At 34.9% G+C, this 13,371-nt stretch overlaps 1 protein-coding gene across 1 annotated transcript in view; it reads right to left on the bottom strand.

Moving 5' to 3' along the window:
• The window catches only part of LOC145254837 (paladin-like), a 187,788-nt gene extending 175,822 nt beyond the window's left edge, over positions 1-11,966 (bottom strand). Inside the window, exon 1 of the mRNA XM_080113675.1 lies at positions 11,083-11,966. The gene's annotated coding sequence lies outside the window, so the exon portion shown is untranslated. The remainder of the gene's footprint in view (positions 1-11,082) is intronic.
• Between the last annotated feature and the right edge of the window lie 1,405 nt (positions 11,967-13,371).

The raw sequence follows: 13,371 nt of genomic DNA, 5'->3' as shown, positions 1-13,371 counted from the left end.
TCTCCCCATGTTAAGAATGGTTTTCTAAACTTGTTTATGGATGTAAATCTGCACAAGTGATCAATTTGGTTCAATTAATAATTTAATGACCCAACAATACCGTTATGATATAATTTTAATTATGGCGGTATTGTTTGGTCGTTAAATTATGAATTGAACAAAATTGTTAGAAAACTAGAACTAATTTTGCTAAGATAATATTTGAATGGCGGCTATCTTCAAGCTGAAAAATTCAAGATAACCAAGTTTCCCGTTTAAATAAACATTCAATACATAGCAAAAAAGAAAAAAAAATCAGATGAGTACTTTTTACTATAGACAACAAAAGAAAAAAAAAGACAACTAAAAAAAAAAAAAAAGACAAGACAAATAAGTATTACCAAAGAAAAAAAAGGGTTCTTGGCCTTCGGGCCAGAATGAAAGTGTAGTATAATAATAATAATTCTGATTTCGTTTATCAACGTCTTTCTGGAAAGGGATGGGAATCATTTCCAGAGGATTTCCCTTAATCCCGGTTTCAAACCAGGAGCTTCAAAGATCAAGGGTTTCCCTAAGGATGTTGGTGGTACCTACAATTACAGAGGTTTGAAGGCCGCCTAAAACATTGGGGATTTATAGTTTTTTCAATTGTCCTTCCAGATGACTTGATACTACTCCTAATGTACCAACTACAACCGGGATTATTTGTGTTTTAATCCCATGTATACGCATTATCTCCAAGGCCAATGGAGCACTTCTCGTTCTCCTCTCTCACATTTCTGTCCCAGGATACTGAAAAGTCTACAATCTGCCAGTTTTTTGAGACCTTGTCAATCACCATAAAATCCGGACGATTATGTTCCAATTGCTTGATCGTTATAACACTTTTGTCCCACCATACCTCTACCTTGCCATCCTCACTTGTTCTCACTTCATCAGGCACCTCCTCAAACCATTTTCCAGCACACTTCACCCCAACCCTCTTACACACCTCCCAATATATCCAGAGTCCCATGTGATCGTGTCTTTTGCAGTACTCTCTCTGGGCCAGTCCACTACACCCTGCTGCAAGGTGCGCAATTGACTGAGGTCTTACGACAAATCCGGCATTCTGCAGCAACTTCCTCTCCTAGAACCACTTTTTTGAGCAATCGTGTTCCTAATGCCTGCTCTTGTGCTGCACAAACAAAATATTCAGTACTCTTAGCCAGATACCCAGCTCTAAGCCATTACCATCATCTTTCATCAGCCACTTCTGCTATATCCTGGAAAAACCTTCCATGCATTTTCTTCATAGCCAGTTCCTCTGCCCTTTCTCTATCCACATGTTTCACATAATCAGCCTTGGTCTCACATACCTCCACTTCATTGGCCACAACCTTAAGCATCCACTCCTCACTCCAGGGACCAGGCGACAAGATCAAAGTGTAGTATCTGTTCCGACAGATACTGCAAGCTATGACTAGCTATGACTAGCTATGACTAGCAAAGACCAGATGTGGGGGCAACCCCACATGCCTGACCATTAACCAGCTCCCATTTCCCACCTCTTGGGAGCTGGTACCCTTTTTCCCTTCCCCCTCCCTTCACTCCTCACATTAAAAATTGGCCTTGTGCCTAATTTGCTCGGTGGGGGAGCAAATAAATACCATCTGTTCCGACAGATACTGCAAGCAAAGACCAGATGTGGGGGCAACCCCACATACCTGACCTTTAACCAGCTCCCGTTTCCCACCTCTCGGGAGCTGGTCCCCTTTGTCCCTTCCCCCTCCCTTCACTCCTCACATTAAAAATTGGCCGTGTGCCTAATTTGCTCGGTGGGGGAGCAAATAAATACCCACTCCTCACTTAATAATAATAATAATAATAATAATAATAATAATAATAAACACGATATGATTTGGGAATTTTAGGTAGGACGACCCTCGGTGTGCTTGAGGTATTGTGGTGAATAAGAAGTCTAGCTAGGATAAAGCATAGACTACCAAAGATACAGTGATAAGGATGACCATAGACATCTCCTCCCCAATTTTTGAATGGCCTTGTGCCTAATTTTTTGTTTATTTCTGTGTTGGCTGTAAACTTTTCAGAGTGAATAAAAAATATATAACTCAAAGTGTAGTATCTGTTTTAATGCTTCACTTCACTTTTTTTCACTTCACTTTTTTGGTCTCGGTTAATGGAGGAGAAAACCTTCATGGCTGATACATTTTTTATTTTTGTTACTAAGCAGAGTGCCCCTTTTTAGGGAGCTGCCCCCCCCCCACATTAAAAACCGACCTTATGTCTAATTCTGCCCTCGTGGGGAGGCAAGCAAACAAAAAAAAAAAGTTTCACTAAAGACATAATAATGTACTCTTCTACCTAGCTGGATAAGTTTTTAGTGGACCTGTACAATGTACAACCCCTTGTATTTTTTTTTTTCTTTATTCAATTTTTTTTTAGCAGATTATTGTTGCTTGGACACTAATCTACCAGATTAGAAAAAAAAAAATAGGTTTTGTATTACTATACACATAGATTTGAAAAAGTTGTCAAAAAACAAATATATAACAAATAAATGTTATCAAAGGCAAGATAAGTTACTTTTCTACCTAACTGGATAATTTTTGTGTTTTCATTTAATGTAACGTGTTTATTCAGGACAAAAAACATACAGTGTTTACTGATTTATTGGAAAATTTAAAATGGCGCCGAACTCTCTGCTGAATACGGTAATTTTTGGGAAAATGAGTTAAAAATTAAAAAATATACAATTAAAATACTATTAAAACCCACCGAATATATGTCAGCTTATGTCATGGTAACATATATTGAGAGAGTTTCTAACAGTATTTTGTATACATTTTATTTTTAACTCATTTTCCCAAACTTACCATGTTCAGCAGAGAGTTCAGCGCCATTTAAAATCTATGTATATAGTAATACAAGCCCCAAAAATAATATTTAAGTATTTCTAAGGGATGCTTAGTTTCTAATACAAAGTTTAAGTAATTCAATTCTCCATATTGGAACCACTCGACGAAAACATGCACACCCCTCTTGTATAAAGGATTTGTCATTTACCAATATAAGGGCAATGATAATAAGACTATTATCCAATGTATTCCGTAGTGTTTTCACTGGTCGCCATGTTTATTTTCGTGCACGCATTCAATTTTCTATCAAGTTGTTACAATATGGGGGGGGTCGATTTACTAGAACGTTATATTAGAAACTGAGCATCCCTTACAAATATTTAAATATTGAATTTTTCCGCATTTTTTTTTTTTTTATAATTTGGGAGATTACTGTCCAATCGATAATAATCTGCTGAAAAAAACTGAAAAAAAAAAAAAAGGTAAAGAGAAGAAAATTCAAGTGGTGGTGTGCATTGCACAGGATCACCTAAGTTTTTAGCGTTTTCACTTATTTTAAAGGGTTTCTTTGATTCTCGCCTTGAGGAGTCCTCATGTTTTGACAAGCTTCTGGGCTTGACCTTTACTCCTGATCTTAAATTGAACACATACATTAAATCCGTTGCCAAGGCCGCTAGAAAAATGGTGGGATCCTTCTATCGATCCAGTAGATATCTCGCTGCTGATGCAATTCTCTTTCTATATAAGAGCCAGGTACGTCCAAGGATGGAGTACTGTTGCCACATTTGGGCAGGAGCTGCTAGAAAGGACTTGTCCTGCCTTGATAGAGCTCAAAATAGATTTCGTAGCCTCGTAGGGGATGTCCTTTTCTCTCCCCTGCAACCTCTTTCTCACAGAAGAGATGTTGCGAGTTTGTCTCTGCTTTATCGTTATTTTTACGGCAAGTGCTCTACTGAGCTCCAATCTATGGTCACCCCCCTCGCCAAACTTTCGCAAGAAACACCCGTCTAGCAGAAAACACTATCACTAATTTCCCCTACTCTTTATCTGTCCCTAAACCTACACGTAGATTCCATGAACAAAGCATCTTTCTTAGAACTGCACGCCTATGGAATTGTCTTCCGTTTTCCTGCTTTCCAGCTGACTACAATATAGATGTCTTCAAGTCTAACATAAACAAGTTTTTGATGAGCCGTTCCATATAAGTTAACAAATTTACCGAATTTCCATTACTAATGATTACTATATTGTCCAATTCTACTGTACACTCTTTAACCCTTATCCCCGAGTGGCCTCTTGTCCTTGATAAGTGGTGATGCCTTTGTAAAAAAAAAAAAAGTTTGAAAAACAAGTAGTGTCAGATGTTATGTGTGAACAAGAGAAAATTACCAACATGGGAGGGTCACATCTTTGAAATCTCGATAATCGCTCGAAAATAGAAAATTAAACAAAATACTCGTATAAACCCATCCAATAAATGTCACGGTAACACACACACACACACATATATATATATAACTCTATTTTCATCTCAAACAAGGTACAGTGCCACCGAATATATGTCCGCCTATGTCACAGTAACATATATTGAGTGAGTTTCTAACAGTATTTTGTATAATTATTTAGTTTGAACTCATTTTCCCAAACTTACAGTATTCAACAGCGAGCACACCGCCATTTTGCTTTTTCAAATATACCGATAAACACTTTACGATTTTCGAACCGATTACGTTTAAAGTGAGTAAAACCACTAAAAACTGTTGCAGATAGGTAGAAGAGTAACTTTATATAGCCTTTGATAACATTTATTTGTTATATATTTGATTTTTGAGCATTTTTTCGAATCTATGTGTATAGTAACACAAACCCTATTTTTCTTTACTAAAAACACAATAGCAGTTGTTCTACTTCATGAAGTTTAGCAATTTTTGTGTGTATTACTTTTTTCGACATTACAAGTAAGTACTGCTGTTTTGGCTTAAAACCACATATTTAACAAATCGATCTGTCGTCTCTATCTTAATGAGCACTCTTGTTTTATTATTTATTTATTTTGTTTTTATTTGTAACATCTTTGGCCAGTTTTCGGTGTCATTGAGGCATCAATTCTACTATAAAGGCGAATGGAATATCACGCCGATATCTCTTGTTATTCGTTTAAATGTCGGATAAAATCGATTCTTATTTTCATGAAATAGGACTTTTTGTCCTAAAATTCTAATTTTTACTTTTTAACCTATAAAAAAAAGTGAACTTTTTTTTTTTACCTTTCGCGGTTAGTTTTATTTTGTCGATTAAAAAAAAAAAAAAAATTCTTTATCGATTAATCATTTTTTGTGTTTTAACGTTGCTTTTGATGCTCATTCAAATTGGCACTTATGGTGACAATTAAAAGTTAAAAAACAAAAAAAAAAAAATACAGAAAAGTCTGTATTATGTACGTACCAGTAGGCGTATCAGAATTTTTTGGGAATTTTTGACACCCCTAACACGACACTGCGAATAAAATATAAAAATTTCGCAATTTCTCTTTTTAAAGTGGGTTGTTTATTTTCTTTATGGAATATACTTCCAAAATAAACATTTAAAGTTGTTTAAAAAATAATAGAAATATTTTTTATATTTTAAAAAATAGTGCCGGCGCGCCTTCATGCAGCCATTTTTTACGTAATGAAATCAATTGAATTTTACGAGTTAAGTTTTTTTCAATTTTTAAAATTTAAAAATTTATCAAAATTTTTCTATTGGTTCAATTTTTATATTTTCATGGTCAATGTGAAATTTTATGCTCTTTCCAATAAACTGAATATATTTTAGACAAACGTTTTTTTTTAATTCATCCCCGCCCCCATTTTGAAATGTCTATTGAAATTTAAATAATTAATTTTCTCACCAAAGTTTTATATATCACAAATTGAAGATAAATGATCAATAAATAATATATTGTAAATTAAAACAAAAACAAAAAAGAAGTGTTTTTGGAAATTTACCTGTAAAGTCCAAAGTGTAAAAGCTTTTATTTTTTTAAAAACCATGTTGATTTTTTTTTTAATTGGAAGCCTATGTTCTGTTTATATTGTCCAGTAAGTAATGGACGCTGACGACAATGTTTTCTATTTCATTCAATGTTTTCTTTTTTTATATATTTAAAAAAAAATTTCACTCGATAAAGAAGAATGAAAATATAATAAATCAAAAATTTATGTATGTCTTTGAGAAAAGAAAAAAAATTCCTCGACTGTTTTATTTTTAAGGCAAAAACTTATAAGTAAAATTTGAGTATTTTTAAACCATGGGAACATATTTCTTCAGGCTAGACGGCTAACGTGAACGTGTGGTTTTTACTGCCTCTTGTCCATCCGTTGTTCTAAACAAGGACAACCCCCTACTTCCGGTTTTTCGATAAAAACGTAAAAATGCTTGCATGATCGTGCTTTTTTCAAATAGTCGTTTAAAAAATTCTGCCTTGACAGAGTACAAAATAGACTTTGTGGCTTAGTGAGGGATGTCCTTTTCTCTTCCCTGCAACCTCTCTCCCACAGAAGAGACGTTGCGAGCCTGTCTTTGTTTTATCGTTACTTCCATGGCAAGTACTCGTCTGAGCTCCAATCTGTGGTCCTCCCTCGCCAATCTTTCACGATAAACACCTGTCTAGCTGAAACCACTGTCAGAAATTATCCCCATTCTTTATCTGTGCTAAAAAAAAAAAAAAAGAAAGTAGATTCCATGAACAAAGCGTCTTTCTTAGTTTGCCTGTCTCCCACCCGACTACAACTTGGATGTCTTCAAGCCCAACATAAACAAATTCCTGATGAACCGCTCCCTTAAGTAAGACACTTTATCAAATCTCCAATACTAACGATTACTACGATACTATCCCATTGATTACTGTACACACAATAACCCTTATCCTCGAGTGGCTTCCAGGCCTTGATAAGTGGTGACTAACATGAAAAAAAAAAAAAAGTATCACTAGGTGGCCAGAAAGTGGGTGCTCACTTTACGTTCAATTTATATAGAAAAGTAATTTCTTCATATCATGAAAACTATTTCAACTGCGCCATTTGCAAATGTTCCTATTTACAATGCCTCTCCACGGGACAGAGTTAGACACCAGGGTCGTTTTTTAACGTGGAGAAAAGGAACAAAGATAAAAATTGTCTCAGTTGAAAAGGATTTCTCCTCCACTGACAGAGAACAAGAAATTGAAGTGCAGCATCTGAAGAACAGATACTACACTTTGATCTTGTCCCGAAGACCAAATTTGCAAATGTTATATTTGTTTTCAGCAGCCCCGAAAACTTGTAAAATCGTCATTGTAAAGGTTGTTTTTGGAATTGGAAAGATTTTTTTTTTTTAATTACAGAAAAATCTTCATGGTACACAAACCCGTAAGGGACTGAAATGTCATATTCCAGAAGTCACGCAAATTGATCAAGTAGTTTTATTATTTATTCTTTTTTTTAAACAAAAACAATAAAATAAAAAAGTAAACGTTACCTTACGCTACAACAGAACACCGGCCATTCTAATTTGGTTTTTGAACGGTATTCGAGGTCGCTGACAACGAATCTGATAATCAAACCCGTCGCAAATTTACTGTTTGCATAGTATGAACCTATGAACCCTGGGACTATTTTGCGCCATTTCACAGCCTTCAATAAATAATAGAAAGTTTTCAAAAAAGAAAAAAAATGTGGTTCTTTTGTGTGTGTGTGTGTGTGTGGGTGTGTGTGTGTGTGTGGGTGTGTGTGTGGGGGGGGGGGGTGCGCGCGCGCGCGCGCGTGTGTGTGTGTGTGTGTGTTACTGATACCTAGCTTTTAATGCTTTTTAATTGATCTAAGAAATTAAGTTTTTACGAGCGGTTTACAAAAACATATTTTTAGGTTTTTCGTACTTTTTTGGAGGGGTTATTCAATTATAAACTTGTGTAGTTTAACAGGTGTTTCTGCAATTTAATTAACAGTTTTTCCGTAACACGCCGACATTTATCGAGTAGAATACCGTTTAAAATTTCACAAGAATTCTGTTTACATTGGGGAAGGGGAGCGTTGGGGTGGGGGTAGTGATGGACGCGGTCCCACTCCACTTACGGAAAAACGGTTAATTAAACTGCAGAAGCACCTGTTAAACTACACAAATTCTATAATCGAATACCTCCCCCACAAAAAAAAAAAAAAAAAAAAAAAGCGCGAATAACATAAAAATGTTTTTGTAAACTCGTGAAAACTTTTTTTGGATCAATTAAAAAGCATTAAAAACTACGTAACATACAAAAGAAATGAACCACATTTCTTTTTAAAGTTTCTTATTTTAAAATGTCCGCTAAAGATTCCTCCGCGATGTAATAAGATACTTCACTACGCGAGTGTGCACACGAACGCACCATGTAAGAAAACACTACTGAAGGCGGTGAAATGGCATAAAATAGTACCAAGGTCCAAGGGGTTCATACTATGCAAATGGTAAATTTGCGACGGATTGGGTTATCAGATTCGTTGTCACCGACCTCGAATAGCCCTATAAAACCAAATTAGAGTGGTGGTCGGCGTTCTGTTGTAGCGTAAGGTAACATTTACCAAAACGTTTTCAAACACTTTAAAACGATTAACGTGAAATCGGTAGCATTACAAGCCTGATCTCGCAAGTTTTAATTATTGTGGACATCTTCCCATGCGTCTTTTTTCCCCCCATTTTTTTACTTACTCATAAAATCCGATTTCCTTAGTTTTAAATAGAAGTATTTTATCAATTTAAGTGATTTTGGGAGTTTGACATCTTCGCTCCGTGGTGGGCATGTAAATTATAAAAATTTCTCTGTACTTTTTTTTTTTTTTTTTTTTTGTTAATTAGGTTGGATTCTAAATAAGAACCCAACATTCTCCTTGAATGTAAATGGAAAAAGAAAAAAAAACATGGTCACCAGAGCGATTGAATTAAAGTCAGAATTAAAAAAATAAAAGTCAATTCAACTTTTATTTCAGGACAAGAAATACAATTTGAGATCCAAAATCAATCGATGATTTGATCGTAACGCGAGATATTCTAAAGGCCACTATACTACAATTGATCAGGATTATTTTGGAACGAAAATATTTTTCTCATACCAAGTGAGTGATATCACATCTAGGGATTTCTCTATTTTTTTTTTTTTTTGTTTTGTTTTTCTTAAAACATGTATTTCGTTACTTTTTATTTTAATCGGCACTTCGCGATTATTGACGGATAATTCAGAGTCAGTCCCGGTAATGGTCGAAGCAGTTTACAATCAGGACACCCTTTCTTATTCTTTTTACAAACTTTTTTAATTTTATTTATTTTAGGGGCTAAACATTTTTTAAACTAATTAGGAAGCAAACCCTTAATCTACCATTTTGCATACTTAATGGCGCCTGCCTTTTTTTTTTTTTTTTTTTTTTTCAACTTTAAATCTTGAACTGGCAGCCCTGAACGAGAATCACTTTCCAATTCACGGAAAAAAATTGCAAAAAACCGAAAGGCGGGCCGACGTACACAGGTCCGACCCCCATTGCCAAGTAGGCACCGGCTACAGTATTGAACGCGCCATGCCGTGCTATTTCTTCTCCATGTTTCTAGCCATCCATGTTGTTTCTAAATTGATTTTGCCACACTATTTTTTTACTATCATTTAGGAATTTTTGATAACCGCATCCATGCATTTCCTTAATTAATAAAAACTAAGGCAAAAAAAAAATGCTCGTCAGAAGATGAGTATCTTATAAACGTCGACTTCTTTGGAGTTGGCGTTTAAATAATCCGAAAAGTGTAAAGTTCAAGCAAAGAAAGAAAGAAAAAAAAAAAAAAAAAAGGCCACACAGGCCAAAATTCTTAATAAAAACAATTAAAAACAAAAACCAGCTAAATTCACGAAATTTAGCCTAAAAACATCGAGCGGTTCCAAAATAAAGAACAACAACGCAGCATATGTTCAATATTGTAGCCGGTGCCTATTTAGCAAAGAGGGTCTGACTCGTGTACATCAGCCGAAAGCCGTTCTTAACATGAGGAGGTTGGAGGTGTTTATTCCGGAAGCCTTTCTGGGGAGGGGCGGGGGTGATTCTCGTTCAGATCCGCCCTTGAACTATTTCTGATTAGCTCGGGATTTTCCGTAAATACTCAAGAACACTATTCCATAAGTACGGAAATAATTTGGATACCCATTCAGTGAATAATGGTACTCGTGCATTTTAACATCTCATGCAAATTTAGAAAGCTATTCTTAACATGAGAAGAGGTGCTTTTACTTTGTTAAGCCTTTCCTAGGCGGCGACGAAACTCTGCTAGAATGAAAACAAAAAGAATCAAAATGCACAAGCTCCAAATTGTAACTAATTTTGTAAAGATAACTGCCATCTTAAAGCTGAACACTTCAATATAACTAAAATTGTAATTTAAAAAAGTGTTTTGAAAATCTCAAGTCGCTGTTAGGTTTTTAAAACGCAAATGTAAAATGAAATGGTTTAAATGGGTTTGTATTACTGTACACATAGATTCGAAAAAGTTGTCTAAAAACAAATATATAACAAATAAATGTTATGAAAGGCAAGATAATTACTTTTCTACCTAACTGGATATATTTTTTTTGTGTTTTTATTCAATGTAACATGTTTATTCAGCTCGAAAAACATACAATGTTTACCGATATATTGGAAAAAGTTTAAATGACGCCCGACTCTCTCTTTAACACGGTAAGTTTGGGAAAAGGTGTTAGAAATAAAAAACTAGACAAAATGCTGTTAAAAACTCGCTCAATATATGTTACCGTGACATAGGCTGACATATAATCGGTGGGTTTTTAATAGTATTTTGTATAATTTATTATTTATAACACCTTTTCCCAAACTTACCGTGTTAAAGAGAGAGTCGGGCGCCATTTTTAAATTTCCAATACATCGGTAAACACTGTATGTTTTTCGAGCTGAATAAACATGTTACATTAAATATAAACACTAAAAATATATCCAATTGGGTAGAAAAGTAACTTATCTTGCCTTTGATAACATTTATTTGTTATATATTTGTTTTTTGACAACTTTTTCAAATCTATGTGTACACAGTAATACAACCCCGGTTTAAATTATATTTAAAACTTTTAACAAGTTAATTAATTCGATTATTAAACATGACTAGTAAAAAAAAATCGTACAATTATTTAGGAAAACTGAACTTGTTAAACTGACAGAATAACAAAATAATAAAAAAAAATATTTTTTGATTACAGTACCTTGACTGTGAGTTGAACCCGTTCTGCTGGTAGAAGTGTGTCAGGTTATTAAATGTCCAGTATTTTAAAGTGTTTAGTGTTTGGGATCTGAGGGAATGGTTCTCGTTGTGTGAATATAAAAAAGTTTAACTGGTTGTGTTCACTGTTCTGTTGCTGTTGTTATAGTGTGTGTTCTATAAAATTGTAATCAGTGGAATTGTGTTGATGGCTTCTTTTGCTCTGTTCGCAGGCTGAGTAGGTATTTCCTGGCTTGGGAGAGGAAGAGATGGGAAGGGAGGATTCAGGTTTTCGTAGTTTCTAAACATGTGTGTGTGAGTGTGTGTGTGAGAGTGCGCCCATGTGCTCTGTCACATCCGAATATATTGCGGATATGTTGTTGCTGATGATGATGATATTGTTGTTGATGATGATGACGGTATAATGGTGCGTGCTTCTGTGTGACTACGTACGCGAATATGAGGAGGTGGGAGCGGAGGAAAGGACTGCAATAGGAAGACCCGGACTCCTATTTGTACACGTGGTGAGTGAACGGTAGCTTTAGTGGAAGGGTTGGGGGGGGGGGGAGATAACGAAAAGGGAAAGGCGGATAAGAATTTGAGAGAGAGGGGGGTGAGTGAGAGGAAGCGAATTTTTTTTTTTTTCAATATGGAGCAAATGCATAATATTCTTATTCTACGAAAAAAAAAAAAAAAGGAAGAAAGCGAATTAGGGGTCTCTCCCCTTTCTCCTAACTATATTCTCACGCTCCATACCCCAACGTGCGTGCGGTGTGCGCGTAAAAGTGAAAATGTGTAACGGGATATAAAAATGAACGCGCAGAAAGAAAAGTTGAAACTTCCCAGGGCGGACGCGCTGCGTTTGCGTGTGTGTGTGTGTGTGTGTGTGTGTGTGTGTGTGCACGAACGTGTATGTTTGTGCGCATGCGCGTGCGTTGTTATCTGTGCGTTTGTATGTGGATGTGCTGTGAGTGTGCACACGCACGAACGTGTGTGAGACTAAAGCGAACCATCGTGCGTTGTATGAACCTCATGTTAAACAAGCATGAAATATATATATATATATATATATATATATATATATATATATATATATATATATAATGTATATATATATAATGTATGAATATAATTAAATAAGCATTCTTTTATACCTACAGACACAAGTGTTTCATGCTTATGCAATAATCAGTGTAGGATTGATAATTCCTGCCGGTTGGGAGATTCGAACACAGTCATGAAGCTATCTTTGACTCCAGTTGCAAAGCTTTTACCTCCGAACCACCAAACAATTGCCACGAGCATTAACAACTAATAATGGCACAATTCGGGCGCCGACATTAGACATTCAAGAGTATTCGAACAAGCGGAAATCGTGAACGTTTCATAAACGTGTGTTGACTGCCACTTATTTCCCATACAGTGCCCAACCTTAAGTATTTTTAAATGGTCTTGACAATTAAAATTAAATAATAATTATTCTTATATATATATATATATATATATATATATATATATATATATATATATATATATATATATATATATATATATATATATGAACAAATGATTAATAAAACATGTTAAAAGACATCTTGAAAAAGAGTCAAAAACATATTTAATTTTAAAAAGGAAGCACAAGATAAGTGGATAGTCCTTAAGAAATACTCTCCTTCTCATCAGAGGGCAGGAATTAGCAAAATGCGGCATCGGATTTTGCATGTAAAAGTATATAGTGAAACTACAAGTAAGTCACAGACCTTACTTGGTTAAAAAAGAGTGAGGTAAGGGGAGTAGGAGGTAAAAGAAAAAATGATAAAAAGATTTCACATGAATGGATAGTCCGGTGAAGGGTAAAAAAAATCCAAGAATGGTAAAATTCAAACACGGTAGAATTAAAAATAGTTAATAAAACATGTAAAAAGCACTTTGAAAAAGTATTAAAAACATATTTAATTTTAAAAAGGAAGCACAAAATAAGTGGATAGTTCTTAATCCATGGAGTTTCAAAGAAATACTTTCCTACTCATCAGAGAGTAGGATTTAGCCAAATGCGGGATCGGATTTTGCTTGCAAAAGTATTTGATGAAACTACAAGTAAGTCATAGATCTTACTTGGTAACAAATAGTGAAGGAGAGGGAATATGGCGAAGAAAAAGGTGATTTCACGTGAATGTATAGTCTGATGAAGAGTAAAATATCCAATAACGGTAAAATCCAAAAATCAAAATCCCAAATCCCCAAAAATGGGTTAAGTTTTATATATATATATATATATATATATATATATATA

Source organism: Euprymna scolopes, chromosome 30, assembly GCF_053919585.1.
Source record: "Euprymna scolopes isolate OS-2025 chromosome 30, ASM5391958v1, whole genome shotgun sequence".
NCBI classification, from domain to species: Eukaryota; Metazoa; Mollusca; class Cephalopoda; order Sepiida; family Sepiolidae; genus Euprymna; species Euprymna scolopes.
Note: the sequence above shows the minus strand (reverse complement) of the source record. Positions and strands in the feature narration are given on the sequence as shown.